The sequence below is a fragment of the Artibeus jamaicensis genome, unplaced genomic scaffold (assembly GCF_021234435.1).
Source record: "Artibeus jamaicensis isolate MK-2021 breed Jamaican fruit bat unplaced genomic scaffold, CSHL_Jam_final contig_484, whole genome shotgun sequence".
NCBI classification, from domain to species: Eukaryota; Metazoa; Chordata; class Mammalia; order Chiroptera; family Phyllostomidae; genus Artibeus; species Artibeus jamaicensis.
The window spans coordinates 3,493,364-3,503,649 of NW_026521859.1; positions in this window are offsets into that span (position 1 = coordinate 3,493,364).

Here is a 10,286-nt window from a genome sequence, read left to right on the forward strand (position 1 = left end):
CCTGCCACATCCCTCTCCTCTATCCTCTGGACAATAGCTCCCTGCCACGGCTCCCATAAAGTGAAAACGTCAGGTTTGGGATTCTTGGCCTCCTGCCCTGAAAGCTCCCACTTCCAGACACAGCCCCCAGTCTACCTTCCTTGTCTTCCTGACAAAGCACTCTGAAGCCAAGAAATTGGTTCGAGTGTGCCAGCTTAGAGATGGTGATACAAAAGACTTAAAGTTTCAAACTGTGAGAGCCTGAAAGAGGACCCAAGAAAGGGGTAAAGCAAAAGAGAAAGGCTCGGAGGGCTTGAGTGAGACACCAGGAAATTGCTTAATATCTAAAGTAATGTATTCAATGTTAAGGCTTACTCTCTGTCAGGTCTTGTGCTAAAAGCATTCAGGGTAAGAAGTGGAATAAGACATGGTCCAGTGGGGGGAGACAGATTTGTAAACAGTAATTGCAGTACAATAAAAGGAACAACAGAAAGACGTCAAAGAGATGGGGTCATCCCATCCCGCTTTCCTACAGGGATGTGTTGGGGGTGAGCAAAGTCAATTGGTAACTCCTCTCCCTCTGCTTTCTTTCTCCTCTACAGCTGTCCAGTGCTATTCCCTTGCATTCACTTGCCCCACGAACAGAACACAGAGTTAAATGAGTTGTTGACTTCTGTCCTAAGGAAACAGAACTTCCCAGTGAGACTGGGCTGTTTAGGTCCTTAGTCTTTTGCTGTGAAGAGGACTCATTATGTTAGATTATTGTTTCGTCAACAGAGGTTTCCTAAATGACAAGAGATCAAGTTCAAGTTCTAAGATCTAAACTAGTCAGATAGACAGAGTCCAACAGAGAGAAAAGAGGAAAGTATCTGGATGGATAGTTTGGCCTAATGCATTTGCTTTGAATTTCAATTTTCATATATGAAAGAGAACAGTTTGAAACTCTTATCAGTTTCAAATGATATAGTTTGAAACCCAAGTACCTTCCACTCAGATTTTATGTTAACATTTTGTCATGTTTGCTTCAAATCTTTAAAAAAATATTTATATTCAGCAATAGATTCATTCCCCTACCTTTTGCCCCTCCTCCAGAAGAAATCACTATTAAGTTGGGTTGCATCATTCATTCCTGTGCATATTGCTATTGTTGAGATAGGTGTATGTTTTTAAAGAACAGTAACAATTTAAGTTTCAAAACTTCATATAAAAATTTTAATACTGTGCATATTTTTTGTTATCTGATTTTTTTCACTTAGTATTCTCTTGAGGCTACATGAAATTTCTGTATTCCACTGTAAAAATAAACCAGTGTGTTTCTTATTTCTTTCTGTCATATTTTTTATACTTCCTACTGACCATGCTTTTCTTTGATTTCTTTTTTTACCACCTCTTTTCCTGTTGTCTTTTGTGTAGTGATAGTGTTTTCTTCTTTTTCTTTCTATTGGAAATGATACATCTATTTCAGTTTTTCTAGTCTTTATGCTTAGATTGCTTTCTTAAATCATTTATCCTTAAATAACTGCCTCCAAAATGTCTGTTTTCCTTCTGAATGATCAAAGACCTTAGAATATCTAACTTCAATCTGCTCTATATATGTGTCATTATTATTGTTTAAAGCTGTGCTGTTTAATATGGTCATCACTAGCCACATGTGACTACTTAAATTTAATTAATATTACATTTAATTTAAAATCCATTTTATTGGTCGCATGGTCACATTTTAAGTGCTAAATAACCACATTTGGCTAATGACTACTATACTGGACAGAGCAGATACAGAAAATTACCATCATTGTAGAAAGTTCTGTTAGGCAAAACTAGTTATTCCCATTTAGTTTTTACCTCCCTCCAAATTAGTTATTATTAATAATATTGCTTATTAGAGTCAACACTTTAGGTTTACCTTCTGTGTTTACCAATTTCTTTGCTCACCATTGTTTATCCCTTACTTCTGCATTTAATTTCTTTTTCCCTGTAATGTATGCCTGAGGGATCTACTATGAACTGCATTGTGTCCCCCTCAACTTCGTATGTTGAAGTCCTAACCCTCAATGACTGTGGTCATATTTGGAGATAGTCTTTCAGAGGCATTTAAGATTAAGTGAGGTCATAAGGGTGGGGCCATAATACAATATTCGTTATTTGAAGAGGAAGAGATCTCTCTCTTTCTCTCTCCCTTCTCCCCTCCCCTCTGGTCTTTCTCTCTGCACGTCCTCAAAGGAAAGGCCTCTTGAGGACTCAGCAAGAAGGTAAATGGACATTTGCAAACCAGAAGGAGAGCTCTTACCAGAAACTGAACTGTGCCAGATCTTCTGGCCTCCATGACTGAGAAATAAATCTGTTGTTTAAGCCACTCAACCTGTAGTACTTTGTGATGGCAGCCCTAGCAGCCATTCAACAAAGATCCGCAGTGTTATTCTGCAAGTCTTCTATTTAGCCCTAACTCTTTAATAATAGTTTAGCAAAGCATATAATTCTAGGTTGCCAGTTATTTTCTTTGGCCCTTTGAAAATATTATTCACTGTTTTTTGGGCCTTTGTTGTTACAGGTGAGAAATCAGCTGTCAGTGTAAACTTTTGTTCCTCTTTTCTTTTGGATTGATTTTAATAATTTCCCCATAGTTCTGGCACCCTGAGTTTCACTGCAGTGTACTTAAGTGAAGGTTTAACTTTATATTCCTTGCCCAGGATTCATTACGACTCCTTATTCTGAGGATTCTGATCTTTGATCAATTCTGGACATTTTCAGCTATTATTTCTTTTATTTCCTTCATTTTAAAAATCCATCTGGAATTCCCATTTTCATTTTATCATTCATTCCTCTTAACTTCTCTTTGCATTTTTCATTTCCCCCACTCTGCTGCATTATGGTACTTTCTTCAGCTCCATCTTCTAGTTTACTAATTTTCTCTTCTCAGATGTTATCTGTCCTGCTTTTAACCAGTCCCTTCATTTATCCTTTCAAAAACTGCTATTCTGCTTTTAACAAGTCCATTAATCTATCCTTTCAGAAACTGAATTCTTTGCCCAGGCTGACGTGGCTCAGTTGACTGGACATCACCCTGCAAAGCAAAAGGTTGTTGGTTCCATTCGCATTCGGGGCACATGTCTGGGTTGTGCATTCAGTTACCGGTCGGGGCACGTATGAGAAGCAAGTGATTGAAGTTCCTCTCCTTCTCTTTCTCCCTCCCATGCCCCCCCTCTCTCTCAAGGAAAAAAAAAAAGAACCATCCAAAAACTATTCTTTAATTCTAAAAGTTTGATTTGCTCAAATCTACCTTTCTTTCAGGATCTTGTGTCTTGAGTATTTCTTTACCTTTTAAACAACAACAAAAAAAACCACCTCTTTACTTACTTTAAATATATTGACATTGGGATCTACCTGAATTTCTCAGGACTTCAATTGTCTAGATATGAAATGAGGCTTTATATAAAATGGCCTCTAAGATGACTTGAGCACTAACATTCTATCATGCACTCTGATATATTTTTTAATGAACACCGTTGGCTGACTTTCCATTTCCAATTAATGAAGGTGGTGTTGAAGCATGGCAGGGAATGAAGAATGGTTATTTTAAAAGTCGCCTTCCCCAGACCTCCAGGGCTGTAAGCCAACACCTTCTGTTTTTTAAAAAAATATATCCCCTTCCTGTATCAGCAAAGAGAGAAGCAGATGGCTAAGCAGATGAACACAGGCCAGGAAAAATATCCATCTGGGTTCGGTTTTTGGATGCTTATCAAAGAATCCAGTAAAAGAGTAGGGAGAAGGGGTAAAAACTAAACCTCGGCTAGTCAGATTTTTGTTTTGATCTTTCTAGCACTTAAAATACAAAATTAGGGTGTTAACGGGTTTTCTATACCCTCTAAAAACAACAGCATATTGGAGGGCTGAAAGAAGCATAATAAAGGCTTGTATTTCTTCTTATCTAAATGTTCCCACAACCGAGCTAGAAGGATGTAGGAAGATGCTGACATGAACTGTGGGAATGAGCAGAAGTGGGGACTGGAGGAGGTGATCTTAGTATATTCCTATAAAGAGAAAGTGAGTGACCAATACAACTATTCCTGGGGTTTGTATCCCAAGGTGCCTCACAAGCATCTTTTAAATTCTGTTTCCATGTTGTTAAATGTTCAGTGAGTGGAGGATGCAATGTCATTCAGTTTTCCCAGACCCCGGCTTCTGATCTATCAAACTAATTGTGCATGCTGTGGACAGGAACTGCAGTTTCTCAGTCAAATGGCAGAGGGCCAATTAAAATTAATATTCAATCTCCTTCAAAGAGCACTGGCTGTCTCCCAACCATGCCAGCTGACCAGATGTAGCCATCATGCTTTTTCTGATCTATTTTCTTTGCTTAGAATTTTAGAATAAACTTGATTGACATACAATTTATATGTACATTGCTTCAATGAGGTATAGTTCATATATACTTTGTTTTAAAGTTTAACAAAAATACAATTTCCCTTCCTTTTCTATTCTGTCCTAGACAAAATTTTAGAACTAAATGTCAAAGTTACTGTATATTCTCCTGACTACTGGTGTATTAAGAGACTTGGTTATGCCCCTAAATTTCTTTTCCTGTGTTGTCTTAACTGCAAAACAATTGTTCATTCTAAATTAATATCTTAATCAAGATAATCAACATTTACATGCATTTTGTAAGCCCCTGAGACACTGTGTGTGAGGCACATGTATTTATTTTACACATACGTGTATAATTTCTATTCTTCTCTCCCCCTCATTCCGATTTCCACCCAAAGAGCCTTGGATCTATCCATTTTCCCTCTGAAATGTCTCAGTCTCATCCCTTCCTTTTTGTCTTTTCTCTGAACACCTCTTCAGACCTCTTTTCTTTTTTTAAAATAATCTCTTATATATATCCTTTGGCCAGATTAACCTTCCTAAAGTGCACTTGATACAGCCTCTCCCTTGCTCACAAGCTGTCAATGCTCTCTTTTGCCTCCTATATTAAGCACAGACTTCTTCCTCTGCTGTTCAGTGTCCTCTGGAGTCAGGCTCGGTAAACCTGACTGCTCCCAGTCCTACCCTGCACTGACCTCTTAGACTGACCCTTCATCCAAGCTACCTTAGTCTCCCAAGGATTTGGTCTTTACTGCCTTTACATTTTGCTTTCAACGTCATTGCTGACCCATCTCCCTAGAAGAAACACTGCCCACCTTTTGATGCTCACATCGAATACTACCCCCTCTCCTCAGCTTTACCTCATCACCCCTGTGTAAGTTCACAGCTGCCATGTTTAATGCACATGGCACTTTGTACCACACCTAGACACAGGTTGCTTTTTCTCAGGATTATTTGTGCTTGCACCTTGTTTTACATGTTAGATTGTAAACTTTTGGTCTTTGTATCTCCCCTACGACCTAGATAAAAATACTCACAGTATTATTTATAGTGTGAGTAAATAGAGCATCCCAAAGCCCTGGTGGTTGAATGGTGACTAATGACAGGCATTTAAAATATTTTGAAACTTCAAAATGATGACACACAGTTTACTTGAAGGATAACGTAGAATAAGAACTGATTATAAATAGTTATTTACTTTCTGATACATAGCTCACACATAATTGATTAATTGAATGAATACACAAATGTTCCAGGAGACACACAGAAACTAGCCTATCTGAAGGTATTACTGGCTGAAGGTATTACTGGCTGCTAGCCAGCAGAAGGTATTCATCATGTCCAGAGAAAGGTCTCTTTACACCTAAAAAGTAAAATGAGCAAGAAAAACTACAATGCACTAAGAATACAACAGACTGTCTTTTTCAAAATCAATTAAAGTATTTTAAAATATAAAATATAGTGTTTCATTAAACATTTAAATATATCCTACTGAATCTTAAATACTCATTTGTTTTTAAATGCTATTCAATATAGCCATATATATATATAGATATATATCTATATCTATCTATCTATCTATCTATCTATCTGGGTTTAAATCCTGCCTCTGTCCCTTCTTGGTGTAGGATTCTGTAATATTTTAAACTTTACTTTCCTTATCTGTAAGATAAGGATTAAAATAACCACACCACAAGGTATCAGAAAGATGAAATGAGATCATGTGGTAACGTGCATAGCATAGTGTCTAGTATATAGTACATGCTCAATAAATGGTTGTTATTATTTCAAGTTAAATCTACCTCAAGAGATAGACTTTCACATGCTACAGCTGTGCTGGTATGGTTGCCACTGGCCGCATCTGATCGAACACTTGAAGTCTGCCCGTCTGGACTGAGACGGGTGAAGTATAAAAAACACACTAGATTTTTAAGACTTAGTACAAAAAGGTAAATACTCACTAATACTTTGAAAATATTGATTACATGTTAAAATGACATTTTAGATTTATTGGGTTACTGTATTTTTTGGACTGTAAGATGCATTTTTTTTTTACATTTTTGCTTTAAAAATTCTCCCCCTATTTTCCTGCTCTCAAACCTAGGTGTGTCTTATGGGGCGGACCCCAGAGGAAAATAGGGGGAAAGTTTTTGAAGCAAGAAATGTGGTAAAAAAGTGCGTCTTACAGTCCGAACAATACGGTAAATAAAAAATATTATCAAGTGAATTTAACATGTTTTTACTTTTTACAGTGTAGGTACCAGAACATTTTAAATTATATGTGACTTGCATTATATTTCTACTAGGCAGCACTGATGCAGAGTGTCTGGTCAGGGGCAGAATTAGGTATATAGATGCTCAACTGATATTTGAGTGGTCGATATGGCTAAATCTTTTAATTTTATTACATTGGCATATTATAAAGAATAAAATGACTAGACTTTAAAAAATGCACTTACATCTAGACAGATTCACAGAATGAAGCTATTAGAGAATCTAACATACTGTATTCACATTCACTCAGCAAGTTTTGGGTAATTTCTCCTGCAAATCTGTGAACCTAAGCACTAAAGCAAAGTTCTTCAAACAGATTCTCAGTGAATTGTGCAACTAGGAATGGAGATGACTTTTCAGTGACTAAGAAACCCAGTTGCTGAAATTAACATTGGCAAATGACAATGAATCCCAAGTTGTTGGTAGACCCCAACTGTGTTGCCAAGTTTAATGGAGAAATCAGGGTCACTGATGTCCTCTGGTTTCTGGATTTTCCTGCTTTTTGTAGCACATGTAACCTAAAGGCTTCTAGGAAACAAGAGAGAGGGGCAGGTGCTGTGGGTCTCTCCTCTCTGTACAAGACACAGTGGCTAACTCCAGGGGCCATTTGGTTTTCCATTAAGCATAAATCAAATGCCTCTGCTGATTTTCAACAATGGCAGAGTTGGACCAGACTATCGTGTGTATTGAGCATACCATGTGTATGGAGGCCCCTATGAATGTATTACTCCTTTAGCCAGTTGGATTTGTAGCAAACAAGGTCCTCAAAAAGTGTCTGCATTTGTTCTATTATCAAATTTGCTGGGAGCAGGAAGGGTGGCTTGAATTTTGCTGTCTGAATTGTTCAAGGAATGTACCAGGCTGCTTCCCCTTTTCTCCCCAACATCTCTTGATCCCTGTCCAACCAGTACCACCACCATTTATTTAGTGCTTAGTACACGCCAGGAACTTTTTTTAATCTTTTATGTTATTAGCTCACTGAATACTCGAGCCATTCTTTGAATCAGATATAACTTCTATCCTAATTTTATTTTTTTATACCAAACTTTTTACATTTTTCTTGATTTTTATTGCCCATATCACTGTAGATGTCCCCATTTTCCTTCCCCTTGCCCTCCATCCCCTTTCCTCTGTCTATCACCACACTGTTGTCCGTGTCCATAGGTCATGCGTATATGGTCTCTGACTAATCCCTTCACTTTCTTTCATCCAGTCCCTCCCACCCACCTCTCCTCTGACAGCTGTCAGTCTGTTCCATGTATTCATGCCTCTGTCTCCCCTTTTTTAAAGGTTAGAAAACTGAGATACAGAGTGATTAAGCAAGTTGTTCACAGTCACACAGCTAGTAAGTAGAGCAGCCAGAAAGATAAAGGAAGTCTGCCTGTCTTGGTGCTTATGACCCTACACCACAGCATCGGGAAAAGATTCTGACACATCCCTATCACAGAAGAGAACAATCTGCTTGCCCAGGGCAACCCTGGACCTGCAGGTTATTCCTTTAACTGCTCTGGCCTTTGAGAAGTAGTTTCTGACTTCCAGGATTTTGTGGCCTTTGAATGTTAAAGGACTGTAATGGATTATGGTGCTTTTTGAATGCTGAAAGCTAGTTATTAATTGTAGGTTATTTAGGGTATTGTTTGAAAAGTTTTGCAACAGAGAATACTGTTCATCGATTTCAATAAGGAGGTATATATACATATCATTTAGTAAGCATAAATAATATTTATTAAATATTTTAAGTTACATTATGCTTTTGGGTACTTTTTATTCCCCCAAGGACACAGAAAAGTAAAGTAATACAGACACTGCAATTTATTTTCCAGTCTTCCCACAAACTCCTAGTGTTTAGCTTTGGCGATTACCTTAGGTCTGTCAAGGCCTAGAGTGGAGAGAAAATGGATACGCAGAGAAAGCAAGAATGTGAACAAAAAAGAAAACCATAGATACACAACTTTATCAGATTACATATGCTTCTTTATTTTGAATAAGAAGTAGGGGCCAGCCTTTAGCTAAACTCAGCTAGACTCTGTGTGAGATATGTGCAAATGTGTCTAATTTTTTTAAAGCATCAATACGATTGATTACTTTCTCTGCAATTTGAAGGAGCAGGAGATAACAAAGGAAACATCCTTTTCCTGCTCAAACATCTCATGCCCCAATGTTAAGAAGGGAAAAGCACCAATTAAATATCTGCATTTCCTTCATGGCTATAGATGACGATTAATTAAAGACTTGATAAATGGAATTGTCATTGGAGTCTCCAAGTTCACCATAGGTCCACAGAATGCTTGAGCAGGATAGATTATTAAGATTTTTTAATAATTTCCTCATATTTTATATGAAGAAACTGAAGCCCAGAGAAGTGTGCCAGATTCAAAGATTTGGTTTTCATACTTTCACTCCTTTGGACTTTCCATTGCAAGTTATTTATTTTTCATTAAACTAAGCTTCCTCGGTCTTTCAGCGTCAATTTCAAGTTTTTCTAGAGCAGAAAATATTGTCAGTACTGCCTTCAATGTATCCATAATGTAACAGTTGTGATCAAGTGATAAAGACATTCTTAAATTATAAGTAATTATCCCTTACTATATAATTGCAAACAGAATCCTCATTCTAGATTTTTCTTTTTTTGGCCTGTTAAAGAAAAACAAGCAGTCAGAGAAGACTGGTATTTTTTCTCTAAGGATCAATTTACCTGCTCACTAGGATGACACAATACTCTAAATCTGTATAATAATTAAAATACATATACGCGTACAAATAGATAGCATATTTATTTTGTTTAGGCAGATTATACTTCGAATACAGGGCACAATGGGTCTTGGAGATCCTAAAAAAGCTAATAAGTAGTTGGCCCAAACTTCAGATATAGAATGAACAGATATCTAGTATCAGGCAATCTAGTAATCTCATTTCCTGTTCCATAAAATTAAAAACATGCTGGGGCAATGCGACTGTTCCTTAGTGTGCACTGTGTGGTTACAAGGGTTTTATTATACATAATAAAATCTCATTGCGCTGTACACTTAAGATTTATGCATTTTACTGTATATAAAGTATAACTCAAAAGTAAAACTAAAGTCTTTAAAAACTGCAAAAGCCTAAAAACAAACAAAACTTGGAAATGCAAGGAATCTTTTTTATTTAATTTCAGACCTGCTTTATCTTAATTATTGATCGGTACTTAAGAGTGACTTGACACCTCCCCCTTTTTTCTTGTTTCTCCGTGTTTATCTTCCCCTGTTATTTTAAGAGACCCCGTGATCTTACAAGGCGAGAAAGCCTTTATTTAACTTACCCATTTGAAAGATGGTGTAGTAATTACGTCCAAAATTTTGTACAAAACATGAGGCCTTCTCTAGGGCTGCGGGGTAGACCCCGAAAATTTCTCTTTCACTTCACGCTCCTCCGCGGTCTTATATTTTTATGTGATATTTCAGGCAATGATATTCTGTTGGCAAATGGGTCGCTGAACTACGTAACCATTCCCAAAGGTGCTATGATTCTATTCTCAAACTCAGATTCTCAAAATTCATTTTATTTCCCTGAACGCTGATTAGGAAAAATATCCAGCACACTTGATTAGAATGTATACTTTAAAAACTATTTGTTTTTATGTTTTCATTTCCTTGCATTATAAATCCCCACTCGCCGACATTTACTCTTCCACT